This window comes from Schistocerca piceifrons, chromosome 2 (genome assembly GCF_021461385.2).
Source record: "Schistocerca piceifrons isolate TAMUIC-IGC-003096 chromosome 2, iqSchPice1.1, whole genome shotgun sequence".
In the NCBI taxonomy this organism is placed as follows: Eukaryota; Metazoa; Arthropoda; class Insecta; order Orthoptera; family Acrididae; genus Schistocerca; species Schistocerca piceifrons.
The window spans coordinates 76,948,118-76,962,531 of NC_060139.1; the positions used below are offsets into that span (position 1 = coordinate 76,948,118).

Sequence of the window (14,414 nt, forward strand, 5' to 3'; positions counted from 1 at the left end):
ACATTAGTGTGGTTACCAGACTGTTTTAGCCTAATCCATAAGAGACCTTACGCTGCATGGCAGTTTCGGTGCCACTTCTACTTCTGCCCTCTGACGTGCATTTGCGAATGGCGAGTGGTAAGACTCATTGTCAGTAAGCAGTCATATGAGTTAAATTTTAACTGTTTCGCCATCATGAAAACTCCACGAGATGGATGTAGAAAGAATCAGTGTTGCTTGCTACTCCTGCGTTCTAGGGATATTGCAAATAAACCTATTCGTGACGCAATGCTGTCTTCCAGCGTCTTCTACAGGAGTTGCACGACTATCTCCGTGACGCACTCGTGCTTTGTGAACGAATTCGTTCCGAAATTTTCTCTTTTCGTTGTATTGTCTTTGTCAGTTCTTGTAATCCAACCTTGTAAGGTTCCCAAACACACGAGATATAAAGCAACACTCAGGTATTTGCTAACGAGATTTTGGAAACAACGTGTTTCGTAAATGAATTATATTTCCATAGCATCCAAGCTATAAATATGTCTAGCATCTGAATTTGCTTCAACTAAGTGCCATATTTACTCCGTTTCTGTCTATCCTTTACAATGTAGTCTGATTCCCATATATTTCAGTCCTAGCTGCTTTCGTGCAATAGGCTTTCGGTGACTGTCATCTGTCATGACATGACGTATCGTAAGTAATGGAGCTTCTAGCGCTATTTATGGAGTCGATGCAGAAAGAGTACCATCCACAATTCAGTATAGCGTGTCACGAATCCGACTTTTGGATTTCATCAATGAGATGTTATGAGTTTAAAAGCTGCATTCAATTTCAGGTCTCTGGTCCCGAAGCCCAGTTTTATTTTCACGTTTCTGTGACTATGTATAGTGTAAATATTGATACATTAGAACATGTCTTCATGGCTCAATTTTTATTTCCCAAACAACAAAGATTCTCACGACTGACATCGGACATATTTATGTACTGTTGCAGACCCATAATTTGTTGGCATTCTCAAAACTGAATTATATATCAGGTCTACCATACTTACTACAGATTTAATTCACTGTCAAGTAACACTCGACGTCTCTCTAAAATCTATTTAAAGGTACTCCTCGCCCCACCAGTTTAAATGATTTGATGTCACAAACCGAAATTTAAATCCGTATTTTATAACACAATTAAGATTTCTGAAGGCTACTACTAATGTAATTTATGTTGGTGTTAAGAGTTTCTTTGTACCATATGACATTTGTCTGAAAGGCAGCAACCCTGCTCGAGTACACAATAATTTCCACAAACCTGTCTGCCACCTTATCAAAATAACAGGTGAATTTTTTATGAAATTTTAAGTGACAGAATCTGCGTGAAAAGTGTGTAGTGTTGCAGCAACTTTGGTGCTATTTCCAAAACTCGTGTTCGATTTTGTGGGTCTATAATATTTCCTAAGTTACATGCAATATGTTAGACGTCTAAGTTGAGTCTAAGCTGCCAGACTCGACACCAATTATGGACTGCCAAACTGTGTCTTCACTTCGCTACAATTTTAGAATTTCTTGTAAGAAAGGGCGTAAGCCTTACGTACTTAGCCACGTTTTGTACTAGATCATTTATACGGTGTGATTAGAAACAGTCAGAGCAGTATGGCAGAAGCTGTGTCTCCAAAAATGTTCTCCGTTTGGTTTCGTCAAACAAACAAAAAAGTTTTTGTTCACCTAGCTTAAATCAATCACTTCCGAAGTAGGAACATTTTAATTGGTAGTGAGCATTTCAACACGTGGTAGCTCACAGACACAGAAATGTCTGTCAATTACCGCATTTTAGCCTGTACACGTGCTTGAGTTTACGCGCGCGACCTGATTGGCTAATCTGAACGCAAAATAATTCGGAAACGGCGCAACGTATCGAATTTTTTTCGTAGCAATAATCTCTCAGCGAAACCTCCCCTGTAACACCCTTAAAAGCTTTTCGGACTGTTTCTGACTACTCTGCATACACGTCATAAATATTAGGTTCGTATCTTTAGTTCGTAGTGTTTATGTTTTCAATATTGGTATTTCGGTTTATTTATCGATTGTCACTGTTTATTTGAGTTTATATATTGTCAGTTATTTAATTGTAGATAGTGAGTGGAGCTGTGGACGCAAGAAAATGGACTGCCACGTGGAGAAATCGGAACATTTCCGACATAGGCCTGTTTGAGTTCAGCAGAGTGGTCCGTGTAAGGGGATTGCAAGAAAATGATTTCTCGCTTTAGAGAGTATTATTTTGACATTAGTGACTCTACAAGCCAGAAACGATCTTCGGTGTTTGGTCAAGATCGTTTAAACGCATTAATACACAATGATTCACGTCTGTGTACTCAAAATGTGATTCACTGTCATCATTCTACCACCATGCGACATTTGCATGCAATGGAGAAGGTTCAAAGATCGCGTGAATGAGTACCATGTGCTCTAAGCCAAAATCACAGCGATCAGCGGGTGGACGTATGTGCATATCTGGTCGCTCGTCATCAATTTGCACGTGAATAACACGGACCATCCTTATCTTGTAACGTTACTGGTGACCAAAAATGGTGTCTTTATGCTGACTCAAGGAAAGGAAGGAATAGTTGAGGCCAAACAAAGCAGCAACTCGTCGTACAAATACCTTCGCGCATCCAAGTAAGATAATGTTATTTATCTGATTGAACAACGACGGTGTGGTGTACTACGAGCTTCTTTCCCGAGGTGTAACCATCACTGCTGACATGTACTGTCAACAAGTGAGACGTCTTGCAGACGCAGTCGAAGAACAAAGATCAGGAAGACGGTGTGAAGTGACACTACTCCACGATAACGCTCTTCCGCATTCTGCTACACTGACATAAAACACTGTACTACAGTTAGGTTGGGAAGTCATTCCACATCCACCTTATTCGCCTGATCTTGCGAGTTACCCCAGGGTTGGCCGACTATTATAAATAGTGAAGGAGAAAATACTTTTTATGACAATATGTGAATCTGTTGTGTTTATTAAACTTACGGAGAAACGCCGCGAACTTGTGAATCAACTGAATTGTAAAAGCCTACAAGATACTAGAAGGTATCAGATAGATTACATAATGGTAAGACAGAGATTTAGGAATCAGGTTTTTTAATTGTAAGACATTTCCAGGGGCAGATATGAACTCTGGCCACAATCTATTGGTTATGAACTGTAGATTAAAACTGAAGAAACTGCAAAAAGGTGGGAATTTAAGGAGATGGGACCTGGATAAACTGAAAGAACCAGAGGTTGTACAGAGTTTCAGGGAGAGCATAAGGGAACAATTGACAGGACTGGGGGAAAGAAATACAGTAGAAGAAGAATGGGTAGCTCTGAGGGATGAAGTAGTGAAGGCAGCAGAGGATCAAGTATGTAAAAGGACGAGGGCTAGTAGAAATCCTTGGATAACAGAAGAAATATTGAATGTAGTTGATGAAAGGAGAAAATATAAAAATGCAGTAAATGAAGCAGGCAAAAAGGAATACAAACGTCTCAAAAATGAGATCGACAGGAAGTGCAAAATGGCTAAGCAGGGATAGCTAGATGACAAATGTAAGGATGTAGAGGCTTATCTCACTAGGGGTAAGATAGATACTGCCTACAGGAAAATTAAAGAGACCTTTGGAGAGAAGAGAACCACTTGTATGAATATCAAGAGCTCAGATGGAAACCCAGTTCTAAGTAAAGAGGGGAAAGCAGAAAGGTGGAAGAAGTATATAGAGGGTCTATACAAGGGCGATGTACTTGAGGACAATATTATGGAAATGGAAGAAGATGTAGATGAAGATGAAATGGGAGATACGATACTGTGCGAAGAGTTTGACAGCGCACTGAAAAACCTAAGTCGAAACAAGGCCCTGGGAGGAGACAACATTCCATTAGAACTATTGACAACCTTGGGAGAGCCAGTCCTGACAAAACTCTACCATCTAGTGCGCAAGACGTATGAGACAGGCGAAATACCCTCAGACTTCAAGAAGAATATAATAATTCCAATCCCAAAGTAAGAAGGTGCTGATAGATGTGAAAATTACCGAACTATCAGTTTAATAAGCCACAACTGCAAAATACTAACACGAATTCTATACAGCCGAATGGAAAATCTGGTAGAAGCTGACCTCGGGGAAGATCAGTTTGGCTTTCGTAGAAATGTTGGAACACGAGAGGCAATACTGACCTTACGACTTATCTTAGAAGAAACATTAAGGAAAGGCAAACCGACGTTTCTAGCATTTGTAGACAGAGAAAGCTTTTGACAATGTTGACTGGAATACTCTCTTTCGAATTCTGAAGGTGGCACGGGTAAAATGCAGGGAGCGAAAGGCTATTTACAATTTGTACAGAAACCAGATGGCAGTTATAAGAGTCGACGGACATGAAAGGGAAGCAGTGGTTGGGAAGGGAGTGAGACAAGGTTGTAGCCTCTCCCCGATGTTATTCAATCTGTATATTGAGCAAGCAGTAAAGGAAACAAGAGAAAAACTCGGAGTAGGTATTAAAATCCATGGAGAAGAACTAAAAACTTTGAGGTTCGCCGATGACATTGTAATTCTGTCAGAGACAGCAAAGGACTTGGAAGAGCAGTTGAACGGAATGGACAGTGTCTTGAAAGGAGGATATAAGATGAACATCAACAAAAGCAAAACGAGGATAATCGAATGTAGTCGAATTAAGTCGGGTGATGCTGAGGGAATTAGATAAGGAAATGAGACAAAGTAGTAAAGGAGTTTTGCTATTTGGGGAGCAAAATAACTGATGATGGTCAAAGTAGAGAGGATATAAAATGTAGACTGGCAATGGCAAGTAAAGCGTTTATGAAGAGGACAAATTTGTTAACATCGAGTATAGATTTAAGTGTCAGGAAGTCGTTTCTGAAAGTATTTGTATGGAGTGTAGCCATGGATGGAAGTGAAACATGGACGATAAATAGTTTGGACAAAAAGAGAATAGAAGCGTTCGAAATCTGATACTACAGAAGAATGCTGAAGATTAGATGGGTAGATCACATAACTAATGAGGAGGTATTGAATAGAATTGGAGTGAAGAAAAATTTGTGGCACAACTTGACAAGAAGAAGGGACCGGTTGGTAGGACATGTTCTGAGGCATCAAGGGATCACAAATTTAGCATTGGAGGGCAGCGTGGAGGGTAAAAATCGTAGAGGGAGACCAAGAGATGAATACGCTAAGCAGATTCAGAAGGATGTGGGTTGCAGTAATTACTGGGAGATGAAGAAGCTTGCACAGGATAAAAGTAGCATGGAGAGCTGTATCAAACCAGTCTCAGGACTGAAGACCACAACAACAACAACAACAGGGTTCCCTTGGGGTACGCACGTACTTACTTATACAAGCGACTATTTCTCCTACAGTCTGGAACCGAGCAACCGCTACGGTCTCAGGTTCGAAACCTGCCTCGGGCATGGATGTGTGTGATGTCCTTAGGTTAGTTATGTTCAATTAGTTGTAAGTTCTAGGCGACTGATGACCTCGGAAGTTAAGTCGCATAGTGCTCAGAGCCATTTGACTATTTCTTCCGCTTAAGAACGAACGATTTCAGTTGTGTTTCTTAGGAAGTGCTTAGCCATGTCACAAAATTGGTACCGAGTAAGGTTTGGCAATAGTAACACAGGTGACCCTTATCAGAGAGAACGACGATTGAAATTCCTGTCCTATCATCCAAATTTATGTTTTTCCCTAACCCCTTAAATCGCCGACGGTGAATCCCTGGACGGTCCATTTGAAAGGGCACAGCCCATTTCCTTCCTCAGTCTGAAATTGTACTTCCTCGCTAATGATCACGTCGTCGATGGACTTCAGAAAATGCCTCGACCTCTGAAGACCTGTTGCTGAGCGTACCTCCTTCCTCAACTTTTTCAATGGTTTGTCCTCTGCAGCCTGTGACGCCTTCCTCTCCGGCGCCTCCGTCCTCTGTTAATAAGCTGTCTCTGGACATGCGACAGTACCCTGACGATCCTACCCGTGGACGATGCACTGGTGCTGCTTCCGTTTCTTAGGCGGGCGATATGGTGGAGGAATCGGGATGGCCTGGCCTGTGAATGTCGTGGGCGGGTGCATTTCGTAAGTTGTGCCACCCGCTACCTCATCACAGTAACTACCGTGGCTTCGACCATCTTATGCAGTCTGCCATGGCTGGATGCCACTCGTAGACCCCATGTCGCGACAGTAGGAGTACCGGAACAGACATTCCACCTAGCTGTTATCAATGTTAATTCTATTCATGCCCCACATAAACTGTCAATGCTCCATGATACACTTCGAGCGGATGACTTAGACATGGCCCTCTTACGAGAAGTGCATACCATTAGTTTTCTTAACCTGTTTGGGTACATCCTTTTCGTTTCCCAGGCGTCAGATACCAATAGCGGTGTGACGATCATGATCTGTGAAAGGTTGCCCATCGACGACGTCCAGTATCTTCCAGATGCGAGGGGCGAGGGTGTCACACTCTTTGGTGTCCGAATTAGTAACATCTACACACCTTCAGGATCGGGAAGGCGAAAGGAACGCTCTGCGTTCATCGCCTTACCTGAACTGGTGCTGGGTGGTGATTTTAATTCCACCCTCCACGCAAAGATCAGCTGCTGCGTCATTCGCCTTGTGGAGAGTTAGCCACGATTGTCGACCGACTGCAGCTTGTGCATGAAATCCCCAGAACTAGGACAACGACTGTAACTCCTCGTGCAATGATAAGCTCCGGTTATGAGATCATTCAACATTTCTCATAATTTGGATTTACTTTTTTAGGGAGATAATCACAACTGAAAAAGGGCTAATTTGGCCGAAAGAATTGGAAGGATTGTAAAACAGTTAATGACATTACAAGTTCAAACAAAGGGGAGAACAAAAATTTAAAATTCTTAGTTGAGGCAGTGTTGAATGAAAATTAGAACAACCACAGAATTGATATATAGGTGCTGGACAAATATTAAGTCTTAATAACTTGCGAATTTAACAAAACCAAACAGGTAAAAAAATTACTTTTGTATTTTAAGGAATAGTAAGTTAGCAGTGGGCCTCAAAACAGTTTAGAACAACAGTGCAATTGGAATGTCCCTGCAATAAGCAGTTGATCTGCTGCACTATTGTTGATCTTTTGATATTACGATCACCAACTGTATTCCCGTTTAATTGGAGAAGATGCGCACGGATTTCTCCACGGGTACGGGCAGCTTTCAAGAACGCCCCACATACGCGAAGGGAAGAAATAATAACGATAAAAAAATAAAGAAAACTTTCCCTGTTATATACATTTGTTAACATCTCCCTTCTTTCTTTTCCTCCTTTCTTAGTTTAGATGGAACTGTTGGGATAGGCGTAGTTAGAGGCCAGCGTCTGAAGTTGTTCAGCTATTTTTGTTTTTAGTGTCAGAGTGGTGGTAACTTCTTTATGAGTTCCTGTACAACCAGGAAAGCGAGGAAGGGAAAAAGTGTTAAGCGATTAGTTTCAAGAGCGCTAGGTCAATGGATCGTATATTACTGCCTACATTTCTTCGTTTTTCTTCCCATGTAATTATTATGACTGTGTCCTCTGGGGAGGTGGAGCTGATGCTAACCATGGTTGCCACTATGACGCCACAAACAAACATATTTCCCAGTCTTGAGCCAATAGGCTACGTAGTAAGGATATGACCCAGTAAGTTGGCTGACTGCGAAATCGTTTTTCACGTAGTTAAACACTCCACCAATAACTATTCCGCAGGTAAAAAAAAAAAAACCTCGGATACAGTCCTAAAGAGTAATTGTTTTTTGTTCAATACACATTTTAGCTCTAACGTCCTAGATTTTTCCGATGTGATTTATGTGCGAGTGGGTGTACATGTGTATGTGTGTGTGTGGGGGGGGGGGGGGCGTATTTTCCTGTTCTACATACACTTTTACACTTTCCTTCCAACACACTTGGGCTGTGTAACATGACTAAATTAGCAATTAACAACCCCTCAATCAAACTCACTCCATCAGCACTGCAGTAATCCACACTATCAGTAACCGCTCTTTAACTGTCTGCATCCTGTATGACATGACTCCTAAACATATGAAATATAGTAAAACACCCGGTTCATAGTTTTCATCTTATATTTGTAACACATACAAAACGTCAGCAGATAGTAGTGTTCCCATCCCACATAATGTAATTTATAGGTGTTTTGCTGGACTTTACTACGCGAAACGAGCCTTAATGATTTGGTCTAGAATCCTACTCCATGACAAACGAAGTCTGCATATAAGTTCGACAGTACTACGTAATATCTATGTCATCTTTGCTAACAATCTCCTACCACTTGCTTATACAGGGTGTTACAAAAAGGTACGGCCAAACTTTCAGGAAACATTCCTCACACACAACGAAAGAAAATATGTTATGTGGACATGTGTCCGGAAACGCTTACTTTCCATGTTAGAGCTCATTTTATTACATCTCTTCAAATCACATTAATCATGGAATGGAAACACACAGCAACAAAACGTACCAGCGTGGCTTCAAACACTTTGTTATAGGAAATGTTCAAAATGTCCTCCGTTAGCGAGGATACATGCATCCACCCTCCGTCGCATGGAATCCCTGATGCGCTGATGCAGCCCTGGAGAATGGCGCATTGTATCACAGCCGTCCACGATACGAGCACGAAGAGTCTCTACATTTGGTACCGGGGTTGCGTATACAAGAGCTCTCAAATGTCTCCATAAATGAAAGTCAAGAGGGTTGAGGTCAGGAGAGCGTGGAGGCCATGGAATTGGTCCGCCTCTAGCAATCCATCGGTCACCGAATCTGTTGTTGAGAAGCGTACGAACACTTCGACTGAAATGTGCGGGAGCTCCATCGTGCATGAACCACATGTTGTGTCGTACTTGTAAAGGTACATGTTTTAGCAGCACAGGTAGAGTATCCCGTATGAAATCATGATAACGTGCTCCATTGAGCGTAGGTGGAAGAACATGGGGCCCAATCAAGATATCACCAACAATGCCTGCCCAAACCTTCACAGAAAATCTGTGTTGATGACGTGATTGCACAATTGCGTGCGTATTCTCGTCAGCCCACACATGTTGATTGTGAAAATTTACAATTTGATCACGTTGGAATGAAGCCTCATCCGTAAAGAGAACATGTGCACTGAAATGAGGATTGACACATTGTTGGATGAACCATTCGCAGAAGTGTACCCGTGGAGGCCAATTAGCTGCTGATAGTGCCTGCACACGCTGTACATGGTACGGAAACAACTGGTTCTGCCATACAGTGACGTGGTCAACGTTACCTTGTACAGCAGCAACTTCTCTGATGCTGACATTAGGGTTATCGTCAACTGCACGAAGAATTGCCTTGTCCATTGCAGGTGTCCTCGTCGTTCTAGGTCTTCCCCAGTCGCGAGTCATAGGCTGGAATGTTCCGTGCACCCTAAGACGCCGATCAATTGCTTCGAACGTCTTCCTGTCGGGACACCTTCGTTCTGGAAATCTGTCTCGATACAAACGTACCGCGCCACGGTTATTGCCCCGTGCTAATCCTTACATCAAATGGGCATCTGCCAACTCCGCATTTGTAAACATTGCACTGACTGCAAAACCACGTTCGTGATGAACAGTAACCTGCTGATGCTACGTACTGATGTGCTTGATGCTGGTACTGTAGAGCAATGAGTCGCATGTCAACACAAGCACCGAAGTTAACATTACCTTCCTTGAATTGGGCCAACTGGCGGTGAATCGAGGAAGTACGGTACATACTGACGAAACTAAAATGAGCTCTAACATGGAAATTAAGCGTTTGCGGACGCATATCCACATAACATCTTTTCTTTATTTGTGTGTGAGGAATGTTTCCTGAAAGTTTGGCCGTACCTTTTTGTAACACCCTGTATGTGTAAAATTTAACAAAAAACTATAGGCTGACAGAATTCCCGCCAGTAGACGTAACGTCAGAATGGCAGTAGTGTCACGTATGGTCCTTATAGTCTAAAGAGCCAAGATGGTAGCACTTGTGGTAGCATCACCTTTCATGCATACCTTCTAAATAGGGTTGTATTCGCAATGCAGCTGTAAACTCCTAGCCCAGTTACTCTACGTTTGTGTGTACTATGTCGTGGATACCCCAAGGCCAAGGGTAGGGTGTACCAGCAACAACAAGCAACTTCCTTGTGTTTTTTACATGTACACACCCAAACCCATACTAACGGAGGAAATTTAGTGGCATACGTTTATCAAAGTATCAGCTCCGATGTCTTTAAAGTGCAAACAGTTCATTGCGCCCGGCAATTGTACAGAAGAACGAAAGTAACAAACGATTTAATTCCGGCCAAGTTTTAACGTTGGGAGATACCACTTTTCTTTTCGAATAGAACTAAGACAAAATTTCGACAAAGCACTATGAGCAATCTAGACTTCGGTACAAACACGTACAGATTAGTATAATAAGATCAGCCATATACTGCAAGACGTAACACTTTCCATTTCATCTATCTACCCCTAGGGTACTGCTGTGCGGTATGGTAACCTTGCCAGATACGTGTTAGGAAAAGTACACAACCGATTTACACTCTCCATCCCCTTCTAACTCACGCTTATGCATTCTCTATAGTAACCGTCCCCACGTACATTATTTTATCCTATCACAAGAACTGTACAAATTTGTTTAACCAACTCTCACGTTAAATAACTAAAATTACAGACTGGCAAACAATAGTTTGTATTAGATCCTCCCCCTCCTGTCAAACGCTACTTACACTATGCAATAACCGCTTTACTAACCATAGTGTGCATTAGAACACTCACTTTCAATATTGACCAGTTCCACTTTGTAGCAATTTGCCTATTTAAAAATTAGTAGTAATGTATAATGACAAATGTTACACATTAAGTCATATGACAACGACAATATGACAACGACAGGCACTCACAAGGCTGCCAGATAGCGCTATCGGGCAGCTCTGTCGATTCAGCGGCGGCGGCGCCTAACCTTCCACACAGAAAAGATGTGATATGAACGGCATTCGTACTGACCCCAGCTTTAGCCGTATCTCCAACACTTTATCGTTCCCCTACACAATCAGTCAATTTATGTCGAAAGCAGGCAGTGTGTTTTCCACTACTGCCATTACCAGACAGAATAACCGAAAAAATGGTAAAAATTATGATCAGTGGAAACCCGCCAACTGCAGATTACTTAGAACAGTCAGATGTCAGTAGAGGAGATGGGAGACATGTTACTGCGAGAAGAATTTTGCAGATCAGTGAAAGACCTATGTCGAAACAAGGCTCCGGGAGTAGACAACATACAGTCAGACACACTGGTAACCTTGGGAGAGCCAGTCACGACAAAACTCTTCCGTCTGGTGTGCAAGATATATGAGACAGGCGAAATACCCTCAGACCTTAAGAAGGATGTCGTACTTCTAATTCCAAAGAAAGTAGGTGCTGACAAGTGTGAATATTACCAAAATATCAGTTTAATAAGTCAAAGTAGGATACGGTGTAGGTATTAAAATCCATGGAGAAGAAATAAAAACTTTGAGGTTCGCCGATGACATTGTAATTCTGTCAAAGACAGCAAAGGACCTGGAAGAGCAGTTGAACGGAATAGACAATGTCTGGAAAGGAGGATATAAGATGAACATCAACAAAAGCAAAACGAGGATAATGGAATGTAGTCGAATTAAGTCGGGTGATGCTGAGGGAATTAGATTAGGAAATGAGACACTTAAAGTAACAAAGGAGTTTTGCTACTCGTATTTGTGGAGCAAAATAACTGATGATGGTCGAAGTAGAGAGGATATAAAATGTAGACTGACAATGGCAAGGAAAGCGTTTCTGAAGAAGAGAAATTTGTTAACATCGAGTGTAGATTTAAGTGTCAGGAAGTCGTTTCTGAAAGTATTTGTATGGAGTGTATGGAAGTGGAACATGGACGATAAATAGTTTGGACAAAAAGAGAATAGAAGCTTTCGAAATCTGGTGCTACACAAGAATGCTGAAGATTAGATGGGTAGATCACATAACTAATGAGGAGGTATTGGATAGAATTGGAGAGAAGAGAAATTTGTGGCACAACTTGACTAGAAGAAGGGATCGGTTGGTAGGGCATATTCTGAGGCATCAAGGGATCACCAATTTAGTATTGGAGGGCAGCGTGGAGGGTAAAAATCGTAGAGGGAGACCAAGGAATGAGTACACTTAACAGATTCATAAGGATGTAGGTTGCAGTAGGTCCTGGGCGATGATGAAGAAGCTTGCACAGGATAGACTAGCATGGAGAACTGCATCAAACCAGTCTCTGGACTGAAGACCACAACAACAACAACAAGTCAATGTTGAAAATACTGACACAGGTTCTCTACCGAAGAACGGAAAAACTCGTAGAAGAAGACCTCGGGCAAAATCAATTTGGATTCCAGAGAAATGTAGGAGCACACGGGGCAATATTGACCTACGACTTCTGTTAGAAGATAGTTTGAGGAAAGGTAAAAGTACAATGGCAGTTATAAGACTCGAGGGGAATGAAAGGGAAGCAGTGGTTGAGAAGAGAGTGAGACAGGTTTGTAGCCTATCCTCGATGTTATTCAGTGTGTACACTGAAACAGCAGTAAAAGAATTAAAGACCAGGGAAAGCAGTAAAGGAAACAAAAGAAAAACTCGGAGTAGGTATTAAAATCCATGGAGAAGAAATAAAATCTTTGACGTTCGCCGATGACATTGTAATTTGGCAGTGAGAGCAAAGGGCTTGGAAGAGCAATTGAACGGAATGGACAGTGTCTTGAAAGGAGGATATAAGATGAACATTAACAAAAGCAAAACGAGGATAATGGAATGTAGTCGAATTAAGTCGAGTGATGCTGGGGGAATTAGATTACGAAACGAGACAGATGAGTTTAGCTGTTTGGGCAGTAAAATAACTGATGATGGCCGAAGGAGAGAGGATATAAAATGTAGATTGGCAAAGGAAAGAAAAGCGTTTGTGAAGAAGAGAAATTTGTTGGCATCGAATATAGATTTAAGTGCTAGAAAGTCATTTTTCAGAGTGTTTGTGAGGAGTGTAGCAATGTATGGAAGTGAAACATGGGAAACAAACAGTCTAGATAAGAAGAGAATAGAAATTTTGGAATGTGGAGCTACAGAAGAATGCTGATGGTTAAATGGGGAGATCACACAACTAAAGAAGAGGTGCTGAACAGAACAGAGCAAAAAAGAAATTTCTGGTACAATATGACTGGAACGAGGGATCGGTTGAGAGCACACTTTCTGAGACATCAAGGGATCACCTAATTAGTATTGTAGGGAAGAATGGGGGTATAAATCGTAGAGGGAGACCAATAGATGAATACAGTAAGCAGATTCAGAATGATGTTGGATGCAAGAGTTACTCTGAGATGAAGAGGCTTGCACGGAATTGAGTAGCGTCGAGAGCTGCATCAAACGAGTCATTACAAAAGACCACATCAACAAGAAGAAGCTGTTTAAAAGGAAGTAATCAGATGTGTCTGTACTGGACTTTCTGAGGCACAAGTATGGAAGTAATGTCACCCGACGTTCGCGTCATCAAATTAATGTGAAAGACGAAACGTGTCACCCAGAACGGCGTATAACTCGTTATAAATTTGCAGGCATGTGTCCTGACGTTGAACTCTTCAGTCCTTCTGCAGCAATTTTGACATGTATAGCACGCACTGTGAAGTAACTCCATAAGTTCCAGCAGTTAAACAATGTTTCCAGTGTTTACGTTACTGGCAATGTCGCAATATCGTTGCTGTCTATGTGGCGATCAACGCTCTAAGGAACAGTGCCCCAAAGCTAGTATCACTTATATACGTTACGGTTATGGGAACTAAGTCACGTTCAAATGGTGTCGTTCAGTGATATTTTGGGCTGAAAGCTGTGAATTTAATGCTTAACTGGACAGAAGAAATACGAAATTAAGGAAATCGTCGACTGATGACCAGCTAATACAGTTTAACGTCGTTTAACATTTTACAGCGGAATAATAGCTCCGTTATTTCAAATAAAGGAAGTTTAGTGAGACAGCTTTAACAGTGCTCCAGCCGAATAGACAATTTTTAGTCAAAAGCTCCAGTACAGATAGAGCTGACCGAGATGATGTAAGAGGGGGAGGTGTAGCAATCATTTCAAGAGACAACCTAATCCACCACCGGATAGCCTTAAATTTAGATAATTTGTCATTCCAAGCTTTGACTACTAGGACTTAATTGGGCAATACTTGAGGTTAGTTGCATTTTAAGAAAAAGCTCGAATATGTTCGCATGCCAAAATTTTTGGGTAAATTTTTAAAGGTGCTGAGGAAGCTAAAATGAGGCAGCTGGTATACCACTTTTAAGTCAGACTCTTTTAAAATAAACAGGAACGTATTAGAATTTTTTCTGCTCCGATAAGAGTATTT

The 14,414-nt window shown here is 41.6% G+C and overlaps 1 protein-coding gene across 1 annotated transcript in view; it reads left to right on the top strand.

Moving 5' to 3' along the window:
- Positions 1-14,414, top strand: part of LOC124775159 (serpin B6-like) — a 68,672-nt gene that overhangs the window by 31,793 nt on the left and 22,465 nt on the right. The window lies entirely within an intron of this gene.